The 9,671-nt window shown below is 40.4% G+C and overlaps 1 non-coding gene across 1 annotated transcript; it reads left to right on the top strand.

The window, feature by feature from the left end:
- Positions 1-4,103: 4,103 nt before the first annotated feature.
- On the top strand, positions 4,104-4,210 carry LOC121217536 (small nucleolar RNA R71). Its single transcript, XR_005913638.1, has one exon. It is a non-coding gene; the product is annotated as a small nucleolar RNA R71 (small nucleolar RNA).
- Positions 4,211-9,671: the final 5,461 nt, after the last annotated feature.

The following is a 9,671-nucleotide window of genomic DNA, read 5'->3' as shown; positions in this document are numbered from 1 at the left end:
GTGGCCCGGTAGAAGGCTCCTCATGTTGTGGGGGAACATCATCAGGGATGTCCTCAATATCCTCTTCGTCAATGGCATGCGAGAGACGGTACTGAGGAGGATCGGTTCCACGTCGGCGCTCGATCATCCTCATGTGTAACATAGTCGTGATGCCCTGTGGGGACATCTGACCTATCAGGGTAAGCGCTGATGACTGGGTCGCGGTGTTGAGGAGGCCGAAGTGTTTGGCAAGGCGCGTCACATAGGGGCCGATAGAGATCACTCCCTTCCTATGCCGCTCAGTCTGATGGCGAATAGCGAAAGCAATGAAGTAAGCCAAGTCAGTCACGTGTGCATTCGCCATGCACCATAAATAGTAGGCGTCATGGGTGTTGATGACGCCGGTGCTCTCTCTCCTCCCGGTCAAGGTGTGTGCCAATATGGCATGGAGATATCGTAGGGAAGGGGGAAGAGCTGAGGCCTTCGAGCGGCTGGGGTCGTAGGTGGAAGAGAGTGGGGCCAAAGCCTTCCAGCACAAGGAGGGGGAGATGTGGATATTGCTTGGTAGTGCATTCATGTCCTCCTCCTCCTCCATAAACTCATCGGTGTAAAGTCCCAGAGCAACTCCAAACTTTGGGACACTCATCGCACGAACTAGACCACCTAATCGGAAGTGAATGGTGCCTGGGTCGTCATTGTTCGTCATCACCACCTGTAAATGAAAAGTGGAGCATAATTCTAAGGTTAGCTCTAAATAAGTGGGCTCGGTAATAGCGAAGAACCGTTCCCATGGGTCTGCGAACAGGAGGGTGCGGATGGCATCAGCGAACTGGACTAGCTCTACGGCAGCCCAGTCGATCCAATGACCTGTGGTGATGGGTCGTGCGTGTAGTATTTGAAATAGCTCTTCCTGCGAAGCTTGTGAAAAGTCAAGGAACGGGTGCCGAACTTCGGCTGTAGTACGTACCGAGGAAGAACCCGGTCCGCTATGTCTCTTTGAGGATGGGACCGCGGCCTTCTTTCCTCTTGATGACGATATAATATACCTGAAAATATTTGAGCCGTGATAGAATCTACGATACATCAGTAGTTAAGCAAGAGGCCCAAAACTAGTATATGCTATTTAGTGGCTTAAATAATTCAAATATAGAAAAATTTAAAGCAAATTTCTATCTAGTCTAAAGCAAAATAGTAAAATATCTATGTAAATCATGTAGAATACTAATGTAGCAATACAAATTTTAAAAATAAAGTTGAGAAAGTGAACCAAAGGCTGTTGTATGGTGGCGCACGGGCGTGTTGATGTCGAGCACGGGCGTGTGACGCGGGGGTATAGCCGTGTGGAGGAAACATGAAGGGTATAGAGAGGGGAAAGTGGGGATTAATGCAAGAGGAATGGATTTGAGGGTGGTTTGAGGGTTGGGGAAGTGAGAATCATGGGAATGGTGGCTGGAATAAGGATTAGGGAGTGGGGATGAGAAATTTTTGGCTAGGGTTTTGAAAGGGGGAAGAAGATGAACAGTGGTTTGTTTATATAGGGGAGGGTCACACGGCCTAGGGCCACGCCTGTGTGCTTTGAGTGTGAGCCCGTGTTTTTCAAAATTTTCAATTTAGGTCGTGCCTGGCTACTGTCCCACGCCCGTGTGTCTTGGGCGTGTGTGGCACATGGGCATGTCACACGATCGTGCCTAGCTTTGTTCGCTTCTCCCACGCCCATGTGTTATGGTAGCACTCCAGTGTATTGTTGTACATGGCTAAATGGCATGGGCGTGTCGACTCCCATGTCGAAGAAACAGAATCGAGCCTTATCCATGGCACGCCCATGGGTTTTCATTCCTACGCCCGTGTGTTCCTATCAAGTTCACCCAAGGCCATGTCGCACGGCCGTGAGGATTTAGCGCATCCCGTGTTTTGGGGAAATTATGTCCTGCTTCAACACGGCCGTATCGCACGGCCGTGTTGCTTCCCCTGTTTGGCCATGGCTTTAGGCACGCCCGTGTGCCTAGCTGTGTGTGCTAAAAAACTTTGCAATTCAAAGATTAAGTTAATTGATTCGAAGTGTGAGAAAATAAAAATAAAGAAATCAAAATATGTTAGTCTCAGGTTGCCTCCCGAGAAGTGCTTATTTATAGTCTAAGCTCGACTTACCTCTCCGTTGAATGCTCAGGGTGGTTCGAGGAGTTCATACTCCTTATTCCTGTTGTCAATTTTAAAATAAGGTTTTAAACGAGTGTTGTTTACCTTAAAAGTGCCGAACTTGGGATGACTCACCTCCACTGTACCAAATGGAAAAATACTAAGTACCGTAAGAGGGATTTCCTCATTTGGTGTGGTAGTGACAATGTGAGGATCAAAGGTATCTAGTAAGACTGTATCGCCAACCTTAAGTTGATTAGGAGAGGTATCGGGCTTGTGTTTGCGCAGTTTTAGTTTATCATGTGTTCTCGGCATTCGTCTAGCTCCTCTATCTGTAGTCTTCGTTCTTCATGGACATCTTTGTTCTCTTCATGATAGTAGAGGACTGTCTCTGTTGTCTTGGTTCGAGGAAGTTCCTGCAAGGACGATTGAATATTAGTTTTATCATCGACAGGTTTTATAGTATTAGCTTGAGTCTTAGAGGTTTTGACTGAGTCGCGTGCTTGGAGTGTTACTGCGTCGTCACCTGCACGAAGTGTTAGCTCTCCTGTGCCTACATTAATAATGGTTCTGGCAGTTGCTAAAAATGGTCATCCTAAAATTAGAGGTACCTCGTTATCTTCATCCATATCTAAGACAACGAAGTCTACTGGGTAAATAAATTTATCAATTTTAATGAGAATGTCTTCAATAATACCCTTAGGAAATCTAACTATTTTGTCAACCAATTGTATGCTCATCCTAATCTGTTTGGGCTTACCGAGACCTAGTCGTTTAAACATTTTATATGGCATAACATTTATACTTGCCCCTAGATCAGCTAAAGCATTATTCACAGATAGACTACCAATTAAGCAAGGAATTGTAAAACTCCCTGGATCTTTCAATTTGTTAGGTAGTTCATTCTTTAGAATAGCTGAGCAGACTGCATTGAGTTCCACATGTGATGTAGCGTCTAATTTCCTTTTATTGCTCAGAAGTTCCTTTAAGAATTTTGCTGAGTTGGGTATCTACAAAAGAACTTCAATAAAGGATAAGTTAATATGTAATTTCTTTAAAAGTTTGACAAACTTACCGAATTGCTCTTCTGTTCTGTCTTTCGTAATCATTTTAGGATATGGCACACGAGGTTCATGAGTTGTACTTTCATGTTTGGGTTCATTATTGTTTACCCCTTCTCGTCTTTTGTTCATCGCGTTGTCTTGCTGTATTTCTGGCTCAGGTGTAATGAATCCTTCCGTATCTTGAGTGCTAATTGCATTGAGGTGTTCCCTCGAATTAGGTTCAGTATTACTTGGTAAGCTACCTTGTGGTCGTTCGGAGATTAGCTTAGGTAGCTGGCCTATCTGAGTTTCAAGTCCTTGGATCGATGCTTGTTGATTTTTAAGTGTTGTCTCGGTATTTTGGAAACGGGTTTCTGACACCAAGATGAATTTAGAAAACATCTCTTCAAGGTTTGGTTTTTTCTCCTATTGATAACGTGGCTATTGAAAACCTTGAGGATTTTGTGGCTTTTTATTTCCTTGACCTCCCCAGGAAAAATTTGGTGGTTCCTCCAACCTGCATTATAAGTATTACTGTATAGGTTATTTTGAGATCTAAAGTTATTGTTACTCATATAGTTGACTTGTTCCTCTTCAGTTGTGGGATTGAAGGATTGGTATTCTGTATGTACACCTCCGCTTGAGTCACACCTTATTACTGGATGTACCTGTGTAGAACCAAGTAAACCGTCAATCTTTTTATTGAAAAGATCTACCTGATTAGAGAGCATGGTGACTGAATCGATGTTATAGATACCGGCTATTTTCGTTGGCTTTGTCCTCATAACTTGCCACTGATAGTTGTTTAGTGACATCTCCTCTATGAATTCATAGGCATATTCCGATGTTTTATTGTTAATGGTTCCGCCAGTAGCTGTGTCAATCATTTTTCTAGTCGAGGGATTCACACCATTGTAGAACATTTGAACTTGCAGCCAAAGCGGTAACCCATGGTGAGGGCACCTTCTCAGTAAGTCATTGTATCTCTCCTATGCATTGTAAAGTGTTTCTAAATCCATCTGTACAAAAGAAGAGATATCATTACGCAATTTAGCCATTTTAGCCGGTGAAAAATATTTTAGTAAAAACTTCTCGGTCATTTGTTCCAAAGTAGTGATAGACCCTCGTGGTAACGAGTTCAACCACTATTTATCTTTATTTCTCAGTGAAAAGGGAAATAATTGAAGACGAATGGCATCATCAGAAATGCCATTGATTTTGAATGTATCGTAAAATTCAAGAAAATTTGCCAAATGCGTGTTGGGATCCTCATCCTGCAAACCATCAAACTGAACAAACTGCTGTATTATCTGAATTCTGTTAGGTTTTAGTTCTAAATTATTCGCAACAATAGCAGGTCTAACTATACTAGACTCAGTTCTTGTTAAAGAAGATTTAGCATAGTCATACATAGTACGTGGAGCAGGATTTTGATTAGCTGCAATTGCAGGAGGCAGCTACTCGCCTGGGTTTTTAGCCATCTCGTCAGTTGGGGTTTGAGTATCGTCTTCTCGCTCGTTCTCCGTGTAGCATAAACTACGCTTTATTTCTCTTTGATTTCTGCGAATTGTATGATCGATTTCTTCGTCAAAGAGTAATGGTCCTGACGGGTTTCTTCTAGTCATAAACTATAAAAACCTGTCAAGAGAGAGAAAAAAAAGTAAATTAATAAATAATAAAATAAAATAAAATTGCAAGAAAAATAAATGGCTAAAGTAATGAAAATTTAGTGTTCCTAATATTTCAGTTCCCCGGCAACGGCGCCAAAAACTTGATCGCGTGATTTGTAACAAGAAATAAATATTTATAATGAAGATCAAACCTAGACTAACTATTATCACGACGAAAAAGCAAGCGCAGCTATCGAACAATAGTATAATAATGGCAAGACCGGGATATCGTACCCAAGAGAACCAAAAGTACTAGTAATAACTATCTTTTTATTATCTAGCCTAAGAATAAAAGGGTTTGTTTATTAAACTAATTATTTAAACTAATTAACTCATTTAATTAAAGCAAAAAGAAAATTTGGAAAAAGACTTGAAGAGAAAGCAATTGATAAAGACGACAACCAAGGACGAATCCACCTAGATTTCACTTGTTATCTGACTCTGAACTGGAAGATTTATTCACTTGACTTGTTCCGTAGAGATCCCTAAGTTAAGTTATTATCCCTATTCAAAACTAATAACATCTAATCCCTAGATTGAATAACCAAGACTTTTCTCTAATTAACACTCTAGGGTTGCATTAACTCGATCTATGGATCCTCTTATTAGGTTTCACCGTAATTTGACAAAATCTCGTAACCCTATTTCTAGGCATTCGATCAACTCCGCTTAATTATGCCAAATCTACTCTTAGGCAGGGTCTATTTCTCCTCTGCATAAGCACATCAAATCATGAAGTAATACCTGGAATATTAACTCAAGCATTAAGAACACATAATTAAGAACAAATCAAGTATTTATCATATAGTTCAAATAATAATAACAAGATCCATCATAGGTTTTATCCCCCTTAGGTATCTAAGGGGTTTAGTTCATAATAAAATAAGAGTACATCTCAAAAGTATGAAAATAACAAAACAGAAAGAAAACTCTAAAACTCCTGAAGGAATTCTGAGAGAGATCTTCAGTCTTGGAGTAGCTCCGGCTTTTGAGATGGATCGTCTGGCTTTCTTCAAGTAATTCCTGACGCGTGGTTCTGTATTCCAGAAAAGTTCTGGAAAGCGCGGCCTCCTTCTAGGTCACACTTAAGGTGTTTATATAGGCTTTGGATTGGCTGTCTTCCTCCCTAAGTATCCTTTTCCGTGTAAAATACAACTCTTTGAAAAAGGGACACGCCTGTGTGCCACGACCGTGTGACGTGATTACTAGGCCATGTTCGATCCGTTGAATTGCACACGACCGTGTAGGCTCAATGGCCAGGCCGTGTGAATCGTGAAAACCTTGGTCGACACCCCCGAAGGCCACGGACGTGTGAGATGCCCATGTGGCAAGGCTTAGGCCGTGTCATCTTCTTGATTTGGTCCGTTTTGTCCCTTTTTAGCTCGTTTTTGGCTCCTTTCGACTCTTGGTGCTCTCATGAGTACAAAGCATGAAATAATCGGATTAAGAGCACCAAAATCCACAAATCTAGTAATAAACATCCATAAATATGCTAAGTATTTGGGGTATAGATATGTATAATTTTTCGTTTATCACCTCTCACTCGTATCCGATGCTGGGATAGGGTTCGAGGCATTACCGGGACTTTACACTTGTAACACAATAATTGGATCGAAAATTTTTGCTAAAATTTTAAAACCTTTTAACCATGAATATCTCGTCCCTTACATAGGCTTTCGAGGCCTATAACATACTTAGAGGTAGTGCGGGACTAATTCGTGCACATTCGAAAAACCTTGGGCTCCTTAGAAAATTTTTCTTATCTTAAAGTGTCACATGCCCGTATAGATGGGTCGTGTGGTCACACACGCCCGTGTGACTTGGGACACGCCCATGCCCATCGGTCGTGGGCAACATTGACTTATCAACACGGCCATAGCACACTCCCGTGCTGCCTGCTCGTGGACAACACTGTCTTTTAGACACGACAAGTACACACGCCCGTGCGGCCTACCCATGTGCACTATTGATTTAGAATTTTAAATGCAGGGGACACACGGCCATAGCCCAAACCTATGGGAAGGAATAATGTGTCACACACGGCCTAGACACATGCCCGTGTGTCTAACCATGTGGACTCTAATAGACTATTTTCGAAGCCTTTGGTCACCCTTTCTACCATCTATACTTAATGGTTATCAATTTTTGAAACCAAACATGACTACGCATTTTTGATAAATCTTATTGTATGGAAACCTTATATCATTGGTTTCATAAATGAAAGGTTATTTCCCATTTAGTGTTTATGGGTTCCCATGTCACTTTAATTCATCCGAAATTGGCTCATTCATGCGACTCATTGCCAATTGATAACAACCCATCACATGTAAATAAAATCATGCATAGATTCATAGGTTATAGCCTACTTCAATTATGCCAATTTCCATGGCCGTATACAAAGAAATAAACATATTTTTACATTCCTTCATTTGGTAAAGCAAATGACACATATGACAAAATACTCAAAACCCTATACATGCCATTGAACAAAATAGAGATGTCTATATACCAAAGCTGGGCTTGTTGATAGTGTGCTGACTCTCCTACAGTCTTCCAATCTTTATGGGTCCTTGAGCTCTGAAAAATAGGGAAAAGTAAGGGGGTAAGCATTTACATGCTTAGTAAGCTCAAATAAAAGGAAAGTAGACTTACCAAACATTTAACATGCATCCATGATAAATAAGGAAACCAACAATTATGAACTGGTTCCCTATTACATGTACTCAATCAATAAGTTAGTAACATAATTAAGCATCATATAATTTAACTAGATGAGCTCATCATTCAACATCTCATTTACACAAACATCTCATGTTAATCTCATTGAGTCTCTAGGAAATCTCGATGGAATACCAATTAACCGTCAATTCATACGAATGATTATTCCATATATGCACTCTCGCGAACCTCACTTATTATGGTGGGATTACCAGTCTAGGCTAAATCCCCCATTTTATGAACTCATAAGGTGATGTCGTGATTACCAGTCCAGGCTAAATCCCTTATTACGAAAAACACTCCTAATGAGCCGGATCTAAATTACCAGTCCAGGCTAAATTCAGACCCTAATTGGATTACCCGTCCGGGATAAATCCATAATGCACACATATTCTTCGGGAGGCTTGATCATTCCAAGGAACACCTGTCTGGGCTAGATCTTTAATATAATTGAGATTAATGGATTACTCATCTGGGCTAAATCCTTACTGCAACACATGCAGGATCTCAAATCACATGTAATTACGGGTTACCATCGAATTCCCTTTTTCAACCTCAACCGAGACTTTTAACCACAATTCTTTATTAAGAATGTATTTCATGAATATTCATACTATCAAGATGTGTAGTCAACATACGTTTATAAATCATATAATTATGCATACTACAAGTTTACTTGTGTTATTCGAACTTACCTGGTATTTGTTTCGGAACAGTGTTTCGGTTATTCTGAAACCTTGCGTTTACCTCGATCGACCTCCGGAATTTGTTCCTCGGGGTCTATAACAACAAAATTATATCATTAATACCCCACATTATACATTACAAGTCTAATTCTCACCCCCGATCCAAATGACCGTTTTGCCCCTAACCTTTGACATTTTTTCGATTTAGTCCCTAGGCTCGTATAATGAAACACATGGACTTTCTATCTTACCCAAGCCTAGCCGAACAGTTTTCTCTCTTATGGCAGCCCACATTTCCCATTATTTTCTCATTTCTACCACTCATTCAACTTTTGCAAAATGGTCCCTACAAGGGTTTTTCATGAAAATCACCTAAGAAATGATGTTTAACACACATTCAACTTTCATATTCCTCCATAATCCATCAAAATACAAGCAAATCATGCACGGGTAAATTTTTAAACATGAACCCTAGCATGAAATATGGGTAGAAATGAAGAGAATAAGCTACCGAGATTCCAAAAATACAAAGAACATTAAAAACGGGGCTTGAGAGCATTTACTATTGAGCTTAATATGTTTGAAAACCCTAGCTATGGTGACAAGAGAATTTTGACAGCTATGGGGAAGAAGATGGCTTATTTTGGCTTGATTTTTCCTATTTTATTTCATTAAAAAGCCAAATGACCAAAATGCCCTCATGCTCTTTTTTTAAAATTTCATCCATGCAAGCCCATTTTTGTCCAAAAATTTAGAAATTGGGCAAATTACTCTCAAAGACCTTCTAATTTATAATCCAAAGCAATTTCATACAAATTGCTTCTAGAATTCAAGTTTTGCAATTTATTCAATTTAGTCCCTAATTTCCAATTGGACACCTTACTCAAAGAATTTCTTCATAAAACTTTAAAACATGCATATAATCATATTATAGGCCTCATAAAAACCATAAAATAAATATTTTGATGTCAGATTTGTGGTCCGAAACCACTATTCCGACTAGGCCCTATTTGAGGATGTTACACAAGCTATGTAGATGCTCGTAGGCATGAGTTCATGAATCTCATGTAAGGTGATAGATTTGTGCTAAGTATGAGGCCGAGTTTCTGAGGTTGAGCCACTACGCTCGAGGCATGGTGGCGTCTGAGTATGAGAAATGCGTTTATTTTGAGGACGGTGTGAGAGAAAGTTTAAGGGTTCTGATTGCTTCATAGAGGGAGTGCGAGTTTTCTATTCTTGTGGGTAAGGCGAAGATCACCAAGGAAGTTAAGCATGTGAAGCGCCAGAATAGGGATCGAGAAATAGGCAAGTGTAAGAGGGATTCAGAACCCTCTAGTTCAGTTCAAAGGCCTAAGAAACATGCCAGACGTGATGGGCCTATTAGAGTGGGGGTTCCTGTTACGCCTATTGGGATTCAGCCTTGTGGGGATTGTAGTAGG

Source organism: Gossypium hirsutum, chromosome A02 (genome assembly GCF_007990345.1).
Source record: "Gossypium hirsutum isolate 1008001.06 chromosome A02, Gossypium_hirsutum_v2.1, whole genome shotgun sequence".
In the NCBI taxonomy this organism is placed as follows: domain Eukaryota; kingdom Viridiplantae; phylum Streptophyta; class Magnoliopsida; order Malvales; family Malvaceae; genus Gossypium; species Gossypium hirsutum.
The sequence above is the reverse complement of the archived record's forward strand: the minus strand, read 5'-3'. Positions and strand labels throughout refer to the sequence as shown.